At 46.0% G+C, this 15,806-nt stretch overlaps 1 long non-coding RNA gene and 3 other non-coding genes across 4 annotated transcripts; all 4 read right to left on the minus strand.

Moving 5' to 3' along the window:
* On the minus strand, window positions 1–119 carry LOC127947580 (5S ribosomal RNA). Its single transcript, XR_008151377.1, has one exon. It is a non-coding gene; the product is annotated as a 5S ribosomal RNA (ribosomal RNA).
* Window positions 120–487: 368 nt separating this feature from the next.
* LOC127947989 (5S ribosomal RNA) lies at window positions 488–606 on the minus strand. The gene has a single exon (XR_008151736.1). It is a non-coding gene; the product is annotated as a 5S ribosomal RNA (ribosomal RNA).
* A 7,928-nt stretch (window positions 607–8,534) lies between these two features.
* On the minus strand, window positions 8,535–10,609 carry LOC127947418 (uncharacterized). The gene is made up of 2 exons (XR_008151286.1): window positions 9,565–10,609; window positions 8,535–9,451 (listed from the first exon to the last, which is right to left on the minus strand). It is a non-coding gene; the product is annotated as an uncharacterized LOC127947418 (long non-coding RNA).
* Window positions 10,610–15,571: 4,962 nt separating this feature from the next.
* On the minus strand, window positions 15,572–15,690 carry LOC127948173 (5S ribosomal RNA). The gene has a single exon (XR_008151918.1). It is a non-coding gene; the product is annotated as a 5S ribosomal RNA (ribosomal RNA).
* Window positions 15,691–15,806: the final 116 nt, after the last annotated feature.

A 15,806-nucleotide genomic window follows, 5' to 3' on the forward strand; every position in this document is an offset into this window, starting at 1 on the left:
AGCTTACAGCACCTGGTATTCCCAGGTGGTCCCCCATCCAAGTACTAACCAGGCCCAAACCTGCTTAGCTTCCGAGACCAGACAAGATCGGGCATAGGCAGGTTGGTATGGCCGTAAGCGAAGACTGCCGCAAAGAGAGGGCTATTTAGCGATCAGCCAATCTAATCGCCAGTACATTATATAAGTAGGAAAGAAAACCCAAAAGCTTAAAGAACCTGGTATTCCTAGCCGGTCTCTCATCCAAGTACTAACCAGACCTAAGCCTGCTAAGATTCAGAGATTGGGCATTGACCCCTTTTTTTTTTTTTTTTTTTGCAAGATTATTATATAATTTGTGAAATTTTCCAAAAAGTTTAAAGCACCTGGTATTACCAGGCAGTCTCCCATCCATGTACTAACCAGGCCCAAACCTGCTAATATTCAGAGATCGGGCATTGACTCTATTTTTTGGCAAAATTATTATATACTAAGTAAAAAATTTCCAAAAAGCTTACAGCACCTGGTATTCCCAGGAGGTCTACCATCCAAGTACTAACCAGGCCCAAACCTGCTTAGCTTCCGAGATCAGACGAGATCGGGCATAGCCAGGTTGGTATGGCCGTAAGCGAAGACTGCCGCAAAGAGAGGGCTATTTAGAGATCAGCCAATCTAATCGCCAGTACATTATATAAGTAGGAAAGAAAACCCAAAAGCTTAAAACACCTGGTATTCCTAGCCGGTCTCTCATCCAAGTACTAACCAGACCTAAGCCTGCTAAGATTCAGAGATTGGGCATTGACTCTTTTTTTTTTTTTGCAAAATTATTATATAATTTGTGAAATTTTCCAAAAAGTTTAAAGCACCTGGTATTCCCAGGCAGTCTCCCATCCATGTACTAACCAGGCCAAAACCTGCTAATATTCAGAGATCGGGCATTGACTCTATTTTTTGGCAAAATTATTATATACTGAGTGAAAAATTTCCAAATTGCTTACTTACAGCACCTGGTATTCCCAGGCGGTCTCCCATCCAAGTACTAACCAGGCCCAAACCTGCTTAGCTTCCGAGATCAGACGAGATCGGGCATAGCCAGTTTTTTTTTTATTTATTTTTTTTTTTTTATTATTTTCTTGAAAAACACATATAATACATTACATCTCTTCTAAGAAAAGAAATTTACATTCCAATTAAAAAATAAAAAATAAAATAAAAACAAAGACATTCATATGATTAAATAGATATTTCTCTTCCACATCATTCTGTTCCTGGAAATGCTATTTAAAACTTGTCACAGGCCGGAGCGGACCACCAATTCAACGGGTCTCGCTCCTCCCTCTAACTTCCACCTCGAGGAGGTCCCACAACACCCCAATGAATGGACGGACAACCAAGATTAAAATGTAACAATTTTATTTGTTTAAAAGTTTGGGGAAAGGGGGTAAGGAAACTTTAAAACTAATGATGACTCGAACTATTCTTTATCCACAAATACGGATTCCAGTCTCAAGAACACTCCTCTTCAGCCCTTCCTCGACAACACTCCACTTCAGCCCTTAATTTCCCGCCGACTCCACTCCAGGTAAGTTTAAAGCAAGAGCTAGGCAGTTGACGTGCAGGGGTTCTAGCTCTCAAGTAAGTACAGTGTTCAATACACAGGTGGGTATTCACAGGGCTGGGCTTGTTAATGTGAAGAGGTTCTTGCTCTTAGGTAAGTACAGCGTTCAATACACAGGTAAGTATTCACAGGGCTGGGCTGTTGGCGTGCAGAGGTTCTAGCTCTCAGGGAAGTACAGTGTTCGATACACAGGTGGATATTCACAGGGCTGGGCTGTTAATGTGCAGAGGTTCTAGCTCTCAGGTAAGTACAGCGTTCAATACACAGGTAAGCATTCACAGGGCTGGGCTGTCAATGTGCAGAGGTTCTAGCTCTCAGGTATGTACAGCGTTCAATACACAGGTAAGTATTCACAGGGCTGGGCTGTTAGCGTACAGGGGTTCTAGCTCTCAATGTAAGTACAGTGTTCCATACACAGGTAAGTATTCACAGGGCTGGGTTGTTAGCGTGCAGGGGTTCTAGCTCTCAATGTAAGTACAGTGTTCCATACACAGGTGAGTATTCACGGGGCTGGGCTGTTAATGCGCTACTCACCACTGAAGATATTCAGAGGTCTGTATTCCAAGCAGATACGGGTTTAGTCGATGACTGACGGCTGGTGGGCCTTACAGATGAAACTGCAAACAATACTGGGCTTCCCGCCCAGCTTGACAAGGGGGCACACGGGGGAGGATCGGCTGTTGTCCTTCGCTTCCCTTGTCAAATAAACAGCACAGACGACACGCACAAGGCCGGTGGTTGCCGACAGGGCCAAGGACACAACGTCACATGGATAAAAAAAGGATAAGGCTTTGATTTAAAAGCTTACAGGGATTGCTGCGTGGGCAACGACATCCAACCTCCTCCAGAGGCGCCTCCAACACGTCCGAGCTCCAGCTTACTTAAGGTAAAGACTGTGGTTGCCACCAATACACTACTCCTCTCCGTCAGGCCTCTTCCTACGACCAGGGACACAACCACGGACAAACACCACACACCACAAAGGCACTACAATTCTTCTCGTGTGTACACTTCAATATAGCAGCACTCACCACACTCCACACACTCAGTGAAAGAAGATCGGTGGTGTATTCCCGTTTCGGAAGTCCTCAGAGTCCTGACAGGGCGGGTCAGATGGACAAAGGCAGGAGGGCAGACCACAGCAGGCAGATATATCGTACACCGGAGTCTCTCCGTCTTTCCCAGCGATCTCCAACGCAAGGCACTACTATCAACACTGAGTAAACACACAAGCACTGAGGATTATCAGATCAACACAAGAGGGAGGGGGATTTTCCACTGCTACGGAGAGATATGCAGTCAGAATCCTTTCTTAAAGGCGGTTAGTCTCCCTCCACATCCGTCATTCACTCTCCACAATATACAAGAAATGTTCGTAAAGTCTTCACCCACCAGTGCACAGTGTTGTCCTCTCCCAACACGAATTCAATGATCTCCTTCACTCAGGGGCCTTCCAAACGTAGGATCGCTCCTTCAACTCAATCCACAATAAGAGGTAAACACAACATACAAAAGGTCGATCACTTAACTTCCTCCGCACTTCCAATATCCATTTTCCTTGGATTCTCCGTTGCAGCCCGTAAATCGCAACATCCACGCCACACCAGCCACTTCCGTATCCCGTGGAACAACAGCAGAACAAAAAAACCTGCTCCTGTTCATAAACCAGCCCCTTTTATATCACTGCATCCTTCCCGATCCTCCAATCGGTATCCAACACGTCCTCTTCCCACACCTGACATGTATTTTGGATAATTTCCCCACCTTGGGCCAACCGGAACAGAACTTATGTTTCACTTAAATTGGTCCGGGCGGAAATATTTCCCACACTACAGTTCCGCCCGGATTAGTCACCCAGTGACATCCTCCCCCGCCAAATCGTTCTAGTCCCTAGAACGTGGTTGTTCAACCCAATCCCCATACCTCTCGGGGGGCCGTCCTTGGTTCTCTCGTTGTTACCGTCTAGGTGGTGATCCGGGGTCCAGTCCCCTTGGTTCAGCCTCTGGGAGCCTCGGAACTATGGCCCATGCTTGCAACGGCGGAGCGCACACAGTCGGAGCTGGTAATGCCTCTAGGGGAGGTCTAGGGTAGTTCGGGCATGGCCGAATCAAGTTGCGATGTAATACCCGTTCTGGTCCAGCCTTCCCCTCAGGTCGAAGTACATAGACCGGCTGCCCCAGCCGCTGCTGGTGCTGCACCACATATGGAACAGACTCCCAACGATCACTCAACTTCCCTTTCCCCTGTCGCCGGTTGTCCCGTACCAGCACTCTCTCTCCTGGTAACAACGGGGCTTCTCTGGCCGTCCGATCATATATCTGTTTGTTCTTAATTGCGGCAGTATTTATCCTTCCCGAGACTTGCTCATAGGCAGAGTGAAGGCGCTGGTGGTGGCATCTTACCCACTCGGTCAAACTCAAGGTCTCTTCCAACGTGGCCACCCCCAATACCAAGTCTGTCGGCAACCGCACATGTCTCCCGAACATCAGGTAGGTCGGAGCGTACCCCGTAGTGCTGTGGACGCTGTTGTTATAGGCCTGGACCAGTGCAGGAAGGTTACTCACCCAATCGTTCTGACGTTCCTGGTCCAGCGTACCCAGTAGGCTCAACAGAGTCTGGTTGAAGCGTTCGCAGCACCCATTCCCTTGGGGATGGTAGGGGGTAGTATGGGTCTTAGTACATCCATACACCCGACACAACTCCCTGATCACTCTGGACTCAAAGTTCGGCCCCTGGTCACTGTGCAAGAATTCTGGGCATCCGAAAGGCTGAATCACTGCCCTCCATAAAGCGGTGGCGGTCACGTTGGCTGTCTGATCCAAAGTCGGGATGGCCCAAGCATACTTGGTAAACAGGTCGGTGACCACCAAGATGTTTTGGTAGCGGTCCATGGGCCTGCCCAAGGTTAGATAATCCATGGCCAGAATATGCAACGGGGCCCTGGCCTGTATCGGAACCATCGGGGCCTTCACCTCCTTCCGAGCCTTAAACAGGGTACATCGAGGGCATGCTTGAATGAACAAACTCACAGCGGCCTCCATCCCGGGCCAGTAGAAATGTCGCCGCAGAAGTGACAACGTCCTCTCATTCCCCTGATGCCCCAATTGTGTATGGTAGGCCTCTAACAAAGCCTGCACCTGGCCCCCTGGCACCAACACCTGGCGGACCTCCTCTCCCGACTTCGGGTCTTTAATCGTCCTGCACATCACCCCATCTCTCAAGCCAAGGCGTGCCCACTGCCCCAACAACTTCCTCACCTTGTGAGTCTGGGCTCGCCATTCCACCTTCGTTGGCCCCCTCCTCCGTCTTAACCAATGACCTAGCATTCTCAAATCCTGGTCCTCCTCTTGACGCTCCCTCCATCGTTGCGGGTCCCAACCCCAACTCACTGGCACAGCCTCCTGCGGAGCCCCCGGTACCTCTACAACCCCCACTGTCAGCCCTTCCTCCGGGCCTATCGGTAACTCTCGTTCACTCTCCATCTGATGTGCCTCCGGGAGTCTGGACAAGACGTCGGCATTTGTGTGCTCTCGGCCTGGCCGATATTGGATCTGGTAGTCGAAGTTGGCCAGCTGGGCCACCCATCTTTGCTCCACTGCCCCCAGCTTTGCCGTCTGTAAGTGGACCAAGGGGTTGTTATCTGTTATCACCTGTACTTTAGCACCCCATAAGTAATCTTTGAATTTTTCACTCAGGGCCCACTTCAAAGCCAGCAACTCCAGCTTAAATGAACTGTAATTCGAATCATTCCTCTCTGCCGGGTGGAGGCTTCGGCTAGCATAGGCGATCACTCGCTCTACCCCTTGCTGCTGCTGAGCTAACACCGCCCCAAGCCCGAGGTTACTGGCGTCTGTGTACAAGATGAAAGGTTGTGAATAATCCGCATAGCCCAAGATTGGAGCCTGGAGCAGCTCTTGCTTCAGCCTTTGAAACGCCGATTCACACACCGGGCTCCAACCAATGGAGGGAGACCCACGGCCGCGAGGACGCCCAGTCCCTGCCAACAGCTGATTCAAGGGTTTGGCAATTTTTGAAAAATCCTTGATGAATCGCCGATAGTATCCGACGAAGCCCAAAAAGGACCGAACTTGCCTCACGGTTTTCGGTGCCTCCCAGCCCTGCACAGCCGCCACCTTCTCGGGATCCACCGAGACCCCCGAGGCACTCACACAATGGCCCAGAAACTTCACCTCCTTCCTCAACAGGTGCCACTTCTCTGGCTGCAGCTTCAACCCATACTGCTCCATGGCCCGAAACACATCCTCCAGATGTCGCAGATGGGACTCAAAATCTGGGGAATAGACGATGACATCATCTAGATATACCAGCGTAGAGTCCACCAACTGGCCACCCAGACACCGCTGCATCAGCCGTTGGAACGTGGCCGGTGCATTACATAGGCCAAAGGGCATACGGTCCCACTCAAAAAGCCCAAAGGGAGTGGTGAAAGCAGTCTTCTCTCGGTCGACCCCCTCGACCTGGACTTGCCAATACCCACTCGCAAGATCCAAAGTGGAGTACCATACAGACCGTGTCAGGCTGGCAAGAGAGTCCTCTATCCGCGGCAGTGGAAAAGCATCTTTCTTTGTGACTTGATTTAATTTCCGATAGTCTACACAAAATCTCCAAGCTCCCGTCTTCTTCTGGACGAGGACAATCGGGGCCGCCCATGGGCTACTGCTCTCCCGGACAATCCCCTTGTCCAACATTCCCTGCAGCAGAGTACGAACCTCCGAATACAGAGTGGGTGGTACTGGACGGTATCTCTCACGACTAGGCAGGGCATCGCCAGTGGGGATCTGATGTTTCACTACACCGGTACAGCCATAGTCCTCATCATGTCTGGAGAACACATGTTGCCACTTGGTAAGGAGATCCTGCAATTGTTTACTCTGGCTTTCCTCTAGCCCTTCTCCCTGCAGGGACTCTCTGGTCAGGTGAACAGGCATCTCATTTCCGAGCTGTTCCAGGGATAAGTCCACCTGAGCCAAGGTCACTTCTACGACCGTAGGACACACCTGCCGGAAGCTGACTTCCCGGCCCTCTCGCACCTGGTGGGCATCCACCATGGTCACCAGGACCAACCGCTGGTGACGATGTAAATTGACAGGGTAAGGGTTCTCGTTCCGTATCTTCACCGGGACTCGGCCTCGGCGAACCACTGCCAATCCATGGGCCACTGCTACACTCTGGCAGTCCATATGGGGCTCGACGAGCACCCAGCCTGACGACCCGCACTCGTACGATGGTACTCTTGCCCAGACAATGGCCTCACTCCTTGCCGGTATAGATACTGCGTATCGGCAGGCAACCTGCCCGATACCTTCTTGACTCCCCCGTGCCTTGGCCATGTGTACCCGACGACAATCGGCCTCTATCCTTTCCCATTCTTGTCTTTCTGCCGGTGGTAGGGTCTTCTTAGGCCTAGCCTGAAACAACTCCTCCCAGCAGTCTGCAATTACGTTCATCCCCAACAGGGCTTTTTGGATTCCTAGGCAATGATCTCGGACAATAACGACCCCCTTCTGGGGCACAGTGATTCCATTAATCTCCAAATCTGTAACTAGATATCCGACATAGGGGATCTCCAGTCCATTAGCCCCCCGTAAGGTCAGCCAGGGTGCTTCTGTTCCCTGTACCTGGCTACCCTGAAACAGCTCCTTGGACAGGCTCTCTGAGACTAAGGTGACTTGAGACCCAGTGTCTACCAGACATCGTATCTTCACCCCACGGATCCATACCTCTACCACTGGGCTATGCCCGATCAGCTGATTCCTGGGGGCGCTCATCCAATTTGGGTCACTCACAGAGGTCCCAGCCACTTGACCCACAGTGGCCGGCCGACCTAAAAATCCCCTTCGGAACCCCGTCGAGAGCCGCATTGGCGACTATAATGCCCTGGCTCACCACACCGATTACAAATGGGGCGTCCCTGTTCGTCCCACTGAAAACGGGCCCGGGCTTCCCGTACTGGACGTCTCTCCAGACCTCGTCTTCCCTCGGAATGCGACCGCTCCCGTGACATTGGTGGTAAGCGTTGGGGGCCTCGTCGCATCTCTTCTAGGAGGGTTTTAGATAACTCTGCCATCTGCTCTCGGACATCCTTCAAGAGCTCAGAACGTAAGGCCTGTTTCCAATCCCCTGTTCCAGAGGCAGCTGCCACTTCTCCACTCACTGCCGCACACACTGGGGAATCCACCACTCCCACCTGATCCGCTTCTAGGGCCAGAGCCTCGGCTCTCAGGTCTTCAAACGTCATAGCTGGGTCTCTACGAAATTGAACACGTAGACTCTGACGAACTGGGCCCTCTCGCAGCCCCAACAGGAACTGGTCTCGTAAGAGAGTCTCCCCCTCTCCCAAGCCATGGTCCCGCTTACCTCGCAGCCTGATGAACTGCTCCCGCAACCTTAGTGTGAAGGCCCTTAAGGATTGTTGCTGCCCTTGCTTGCAATTGAAAAACTGGGCCCGAAGGACCGCTACTGGGGTTGCATCCCCATATATTCCTGTGAGGAAGTCCAACACATCTTGTGCAGTAGCTCGGACTGTCTCTGGGGCAGCCTGGACTTCCCGTTGGGCCTCCCCCTCTAGGGAATTTATCACAAACTGCAGTTTCTGGGGGGCGCTCAATCCTTGAATCCCAGCCAGATATTCGACCTGGGCTTTCCATTCCGACAGCCGTATCTCAGATCCCGGCCCTCCATACTTCGGTGCCCAGGGGGCTCCCAAGAAAATGGGCATGACTCGGGGTGGGGCCTCAGGCACTGCCTCGTCCGCCATTGGGGAGCCGCGGTCGCTCAACTCGAGGTGGAACCCTGCCGACTACGCCAAAATCTGTCACAGGCCGGAGCGGACCACCAATTCAACGGGTCTCGCTCCTCCCTCTAACTTCCACCTCGAGGAGGTCCCACAACACCCCAATGAATGGACGGACAACCAAGATTAAAATGTAACAATTTTATTTGTTTAAAAGTTTGGGGAAAGGGGGTAAGGAAACTTTAAAACTAATGATGACTCGAACTATTCTTTATCCACAAATACGGATTCCAGTCTCAAGAACACTCCTCTTCAGCCCTTCCTCGACAACACTCCACTTCAGCCCTTAATTTCCCGCCGACTCCACTCCAGGTAAGTTTAAAGCAAGAGCTAGGCAGTTGACGTGCAGGGGTTCTAGCTCTCAAGTAAGTACAGTGTTCAATACACAGGTGGGTATTCACAGGGCTGGGCTTGTTAATGTGAAGAGGTTCTTGCTCTTAGGTAAGTACAGCGTTCAATACACAGGTAAGTATTCACAGGGCTGGGCTGTTGGCGTGCAGAGGTTCTAGCTCTCAGGGAAGTACAGTGTTCGATACACAGGTGGATATTCACAGGGCTGGGCTGTTAATGTGCAGAGGTTCTAGCTCTCAGGTAAGTACAGCGTTCAATACACAGGTAAGCATTCACAGGGCTGGGCTGTCAATGTGCAGAGGTTCTAGCTCTCAGGTATGTACAGCGTTCAATACACAGGTAAGTATTCACAGGGCTGGGCTGTTAGCGTACAGGGGTTCTAGCTCTCAATGTAAGTACAGTGTTCCATACACAGGTAAGTATTCACAGGGCTGAGCTGTTAGCGTGCAGGGGTTCTAGCTCTCAATGTAAGTACAGTGTTCCATACACAGGTGAGTATTCACGGGGCTGGGCTGTTAATGCGCTACTCACCATTGAAGATATTCAGAGGTCTGTATTCCAAGCAGATACGGGTTTAGTCGATGACTGACGGCTGGTGGGCCTTACAGATGAAACTGCAAACAATACTGGGCTTCCCGCCCAGCTTGACAAGGGGGCACACGGGGGAGGATCGGCTGTTGTCCTTCGCTTCCCTTGTCAAATAAACAGCACAGACGACACGCACAAGGCCGGTGGTTGCCGACAGGGCCAAGGACACAACGTCACATGGATAAAAAAAGGATAAGGCTTTGATTTAAAAGCTTACAGGGATTGCTGCGTGGGCAACGACATCCAACCTCCTCCAGAGGCGCCTCCAACACGTCCGAGCTCCAGCTTACTTAAGGTAAAGACTGTGGTTGCCACCAATACACTACTCCTCTCCGTCAGGCCTCTTCCTACGACCAGGGACACAACCACGGACAAACACCACACACCACAAAGGCACTACAATTCTTCTCGTGTGTACACTTCAATATAGCAGCACTCACCACACTCCACACACTCAGTGAAAGAAGATCGGTGGTGTATTCCCGTTTCGGGCTCAGAGTCCTGACAGGGCGGGTCAGATGGACAAAGGCAGGAGGGCAGACCACAGCAGGCAGATATATCGTACACCGGAGTCTCTCCGTCTTTCCCAGCGATCTCCAACGCAAGGCACTACTATCAACACTGAGTAAACACACAAGCACTGAGGATTATCAGATCAACACAAGAGGGAGGGGGATTTTCCACTGCTACGGAGAGATATGCAGTCGGAATCCTTTCTTAAAGGCGGTTAGTCTCCCTCCACATCCGTCATTCACTCTCCACAATATACAAGAAATGTTCGTAAAGTCTTCACCCACTAGTGCACAGTGTTGTCCTCTCCCAACACGAATTCAATGATCTCCTTCACTCAGGGGCCTTCCAAACGTAGGATCGCTCCTTCAACTCAATCCACAATAAGAGGTAAACACAACATACAAAAGGTCGATCACTTAACTTCCTCCGCACTTCCAATATCCATTTTCCTTGGATTCTCCATTGCAGCCCGTAAATCGCAACATCCACGCCACACCAGCCACTTCCGTATCCCGTGGAACAACAGCAGAACAAAAAAACCTGCTCCTGTTCATAAACCAGCCCCTTTTATATCACTGCATCCTTCCCGATCCTCCAATCGGTATCCAACACGTCCTCTTCCCACACCTGACATGTATTTTGGATAATTTCCCCACCTTGGGCCAACCGGAACAGAACTTATGTTTCACTTAAATTGGTCCGGGCGGAAATATTTCCCACACTACAGTTCCGCCCGGATTAGTCACCCAGTGACAAACTCCTTCAAAATTGAGTAAACCTCTGAAGTAAACACTTTATCAAATTCCTTATTTTTTAGTTCCTGTTTAAAATAACAATACAAACATTCTATATACCTTTTCCAACGTCTTTTAAACAAACCCCACACATCCATTATAATTTCTTCTTGTTTTGAAATCCCTCTTCTTTCCCAGATGACTTTTTTCATTAACATTACAAACAGATTGATCACCTTTTTGTTTTTTTCCTTCTCATCAAACCCTAACATAATGATCCTATCCAATTCTGTATCCTCTCGATCTTGCTCCCCTCCCAGGTTTACAATTATAGTTTTGCATTTTTCATTGAAATCCTTCAGTGCCTTACAGTGTAGAAACGCATGTAAATAATCTTCCTCTTCCTCATTGCATACTTTGCATATGGCACTTTGTTCCATCCCAATTTTTTTTAAGTATAACATCAGTAAACAGCACCCTTTGTCTGATATAATACTCAGAATTTTCCAATTTGACCTCAATTATCTCCCCTTTCATGTTTTTCCAAATATCTTCTTCTTTTAAACCTTCAAATGTCTTCTGCCAAAATTTGTTTGCGACAGGTTTCTTAAAAATCATGTCAATGAAAAAAACATAAAACATTTTCACTGTACATTCTTTTAAAAGCCACAATTTCTCTCCCAGTATTGCGTACACATCCTTTTCTTTTTTCCCCCCTTCCATAGTTTCAAGCTTTTCTGTCCATTCTTTGGGTATTGCATTTTTTATAATTTCATACTTAATTTTTAGTTCTTGTTTATTAAATTCTTCCTTTGCTTCCTCCATCACATCCACTATATACTGCATTGGTAAAAAGCCTTCTTTATATTCATATAAAACATCTCTTACTTTCACTATTCCAACTTCCATCAATTCTTTAAAATATATTTCCTTCCCTTGGTTTAAAATGCCGGTGTTTAGGAATAATGGCTGATTTAAGATGTTTTCTCTTCCATGTACTGTACGTTGTATTGAACGGAAGTTAAAAAATTCCCCCAAGCCCTTAAAACTTCTTTATAAAACACTGGCAACTCCTCTGTTATCCATTCTTTTGTTCTCATCCATAACACATTATCTCCCAGATTAAAATTCCCACATTTGCTTAAAAAAAATCCCCATTGTTGTTTTCCATTCTGCTTTGTTTCCCTCATCCAGATACTTTTTGACTAATTTGACTCTCAGACTATTCTTCCTTTGCTCAACATCGATTAAACCCAAACCTCCTTTTCCCTCCATCCCTATTAAAGTATTGTACGCAATTCTAGCTGGTTTCCCTACCCATAAAAAATCTAAAAGACATCTTTTCAACCCTCTTTCCACCCACACCGACATAGATGTCATATACAAAAAATACCACATTTTTGAAGTCATTAAAACATTCAAGATTAAAACCTTCCCTTTTAAATTTAGTGCCCTCAATTTCCAAAAGTTCAGTCTTCTTTCAATGCTTCCCACTATTTCTTCCCACATGATTTCTCTAACTTTATCTTCATCTTTACCCATTAAAATTCCTAAAATCTTCATTTCTTTTACTTCCTTGAATTTAAAATTCTCTGCTAAGTCTGTCGTCTGCCCAAATCTCATATATGCAGTTTTTTCTTCATTTATTTTTCCTCCTGACCCCTTGCAAAATCTCTGTACTATTTCCATTACTTGTTTGACACTTTCTTCTTCTCTAGCAAAAATGGTAGTGTCATCAGCATATTGAAAAATTTTACTCTCTTTTCCTGTTTGTTCAATCTCTATTCCTTTAATTCCCCTTTCTTGTTTTATGGCTAGTCCAAGCGGTTCTGCCACCAATGAATATAGCAGGGCTGATAAAGGACACCCTTGTCTTATAGATCGTGTTATCCTAAAACATTTTGTTAAAAACCCATTACATTTTATTGTTGTCATTGCTCCCTTGTGTAAAATTTGAATCCATTTAATAAAAATCTCCCCAAACCCAAAACTTTTTAAAATATCACATAAATATTCGTGTTCCACCCTGTCAAAAGCTTTTTCAAAATCTAAGTTAATGATATAACCTCCTTTCCTTTTATCTCTCATGTACCTTATCGTGTCTTTTATACTCATTGTTACATCCGAAATGTCTTTCCCTTTTACTCCATATGCCTGATTTGTTGTTATTATATTTGGCATTATCTGTTTTAATCTATTCGCTAAAAGTTTTGCTAAAATCTTTAAATCAGTATTTAACATTGTGATAGGTCTATAATTTTTTTATTCATTTTTTTCCCCCTTTTTCTTGTATATTACCTTCATCAATCGCATTCCCATTCTTAACATCGTTCCTCCTTTTACAAAAATCTCATCATAAACATCTCTTAAAATATCTACTAAAAGGTCTTTAAAAGTTTGGTAAAACTCACTTCCTAGACCATCAATGCCTGGGCTTTTCTTTTTGTTCAAATCATTTATTGTACTTTCTATTTCTTCTTTACTTATTGTCTGATCGCATTCTTCCTTCTCCTCTTTACTCACTTTAATTTTTATTAATTCCATTAATTCCCTTTTTTCTCTCTCCTTTACTCCTTCCGTACTAAACAATTTTTCAAAATAGTTTTTTACCTCTTCTAAAATTTCCCCACATTCTTGTACCATTTCACCATTTTCTTTTCGTATTTCTTTTATAGTTTCAACTCTTCCTTTTCTTTTTTCAAGATCAAAAAAAACTTCATTTTTCTCCTTCTACCAGATATTTAGCTTTACACCTCAACATTGCCCCCTTATATCTATTCTCTTCCATTTCTTTCAGCTCTTCTTGTATTTATTTTATTTTTTTAATATCTTCTATTTCATCATTTACTTGCTTCTCCAGTCTTTCTCTTATTTCTTTTTCTTTATTCTTTTTGCATTTCTGTTTTAACACACAATAACTAATAGTGATTTTTTTCACTAAAAATTTCAAGTTCTCCCACCAGATCCTTTTGTCCTCTAAATACATTTCATTCTCTTTTTCTTTTTTTATTGTATCTTTTATTGTTGCCACATAATCCTCATCCTCATTTCATTTGAATCCCAGCTTTGTCCTCCTTTTCCTCTTCACTGCCCATTTCAACAGTCTGTTCTTCATTTACAATCCTTTGATGTTCTATTTTGTCTAAAAGTATTTCAAATGTCTCTGCAATTTGCATCTCCGCTTCACCCCCTTGCTGTGATTGTTTATCCTGTATGCAGCTTTCTTCTCTCTGTTCTCCTTTGTCCTTATTTTCGTTGGTTTCATTAATCTGTGTTGTTGTTGTTCCTTCCTCTTGCTCCTTTTCATTGTCATGCGTCTGCCCACTCACACCTTCTTCATCTTCTTCCTCGTTTCCCATCCAGCATTCACACTTGCTTAGCACCTCCTCGCAATCCGGGCATTTTACCACCCTGCAGTCCCTCGCCATGTGTCCTCTCTCATTGCATTTGTAACATATAAACTGCGGACAGTCTTTCACCATATGCTCTGGGCTCATGCACAACCTACATGTCTTTACCTGCTGGCTATGCATGACCCGAAAGTGCTGTGGTCCTTCTGCTGTGACAAACTTGGTGCTATACGGGAGTGAGATCACTTCTCTGGGGAATCTTGTTTTTACAAATCTTGTTCCATCTTCAATATTTGTGCCAGGATAAAACCGTCTCTTTATTTTAGAGATGGGGAGAACTCCCCATCCTTCCAATTTCTTTAAAATGTCCTCATCGTCCATGTAAACAGGGAGATGCATAAAAGAAACAACAAAATCTCTGTTTTGAAGTCTTGTTACCTCACAGGTTTTTCCTTTGATTAGTATTCCATTCATCAGCTCCTCGATGTCTTCCTCGGTCTCCAAAGTCACCTCATAACATCTTGTTTGTTTCGGTCGAACCGCCAAGATTTTCCCTTCTCCAACTTTTTCTGTCACTGACATTATAATATCCACTGCTCTCACATCATCCAAATCCATTAAGTCCACTGTTACTGTTGCTTCCTTTTTGTAAACTCTTTTCCAGGTTTCCTTCTTTGTTTCTTTTTCATGTCCATCTCTGTGTCTTTGTTCAAGATCGATTTCATTTCCACTCCGTGTTTCTCGTGCCATTGCTGTGGTCGTTGCCGATAATCTATCCATTTTGAAAATTAAAGCCAACCCCCCCCCCCCCCCCCAAACAGCGTGAGCTGCTGGGAGGAGAAAAAAAAAACAAACAAAAAACACTAAATAAAGCTTATCACAAAAAATAATGAACAAAACTCAAATCAAAAAAGGTGAGCCTCTCTCACCAACTGCTCAAACTGCCAACTCACTTCCTGTATTACTCACTAGCGCCGCCAGGTTGGTATGGCCGTAAGTGAAGACTGCCGCAAAGAGAGGGCTATTTAGAGATCTAATCGCCAGTACATTATATAAGTAGGAAAGAAAACCCAAAAGCTTAAAGCACCTGGTATTCCTAGCCGGTCTCTCATCCAAGTACTAACCAGACCTAAGCCTGCTAAGATTCAGAGATTGGGCATTGACTCTTTTTTTTTTTTTTTGCAAGATTATTATATAATTTGTGAAATTTTCCAAAAAGTTTAAAGCACCTGGTATTCCCAGGCAGTCTCCCATCCATGTACTAACCAGGCCCAAACCTGCTAATATTCAGAAATCGGGCACTGACTCTATTTTTTGGCAAAATTATTATATACTAAGTGAAAATTTTCCAAAAAGTTTAAAGCACCTGGTATTCCCAGGCAGTCTCCCATCCATGTACTAACCAGACCCAAACCTGCTAATATTCAGAAATCGGGCATTGACTCTATTTTTTGGCAAAATTATTATATACTAAGTGAAAATTTTCCAAAAAGTTTAAAGCACCTGGTATTCCCAGGCAGTCTCCCATCCATGTACTAACCAGACCCAAACCTGCTAATATTCAGAGACCGGCATTGACTCTATTTTTTGGCAAAATTATTATATACTAAGTGAAAAATTTCCAAAAAGCTTACAGCACCTGCTATTCCCAGGCGGTCTCCCATCCAAGTACTAACCAGGCCCAAACCTGCTTAGCTTCCGAGATCAGACGAGATCGGGCATAGCCAGGTTGGTATGGCCGTAAGCGAAGACTGCCGCAAAGAGAGGGCTATTTAGAGATCAGCCAATCTAATCGCCAGTACATTATATAAGTAGGAAAGAAAACCCAAAAGCTTAAAGCACCTGGTATTCCTAGCCGGTCT

Source organism: Carassius gibelio, chromosome A25, assembly GCF_023724105.1.
Source record: "Carassius gibelio isolate Cgi1373 ecotype wild population from Czech Republic chromosome A25, carGib1.2-hapl.c, whole genome shotgun sequence".
Classification (NCBI taxonomy): Eukaryota; Metazoa; Chordata; class Actinopteri; order Cypriniformes; family Cyprinidae; genus Carassius; species Carassius gibelio.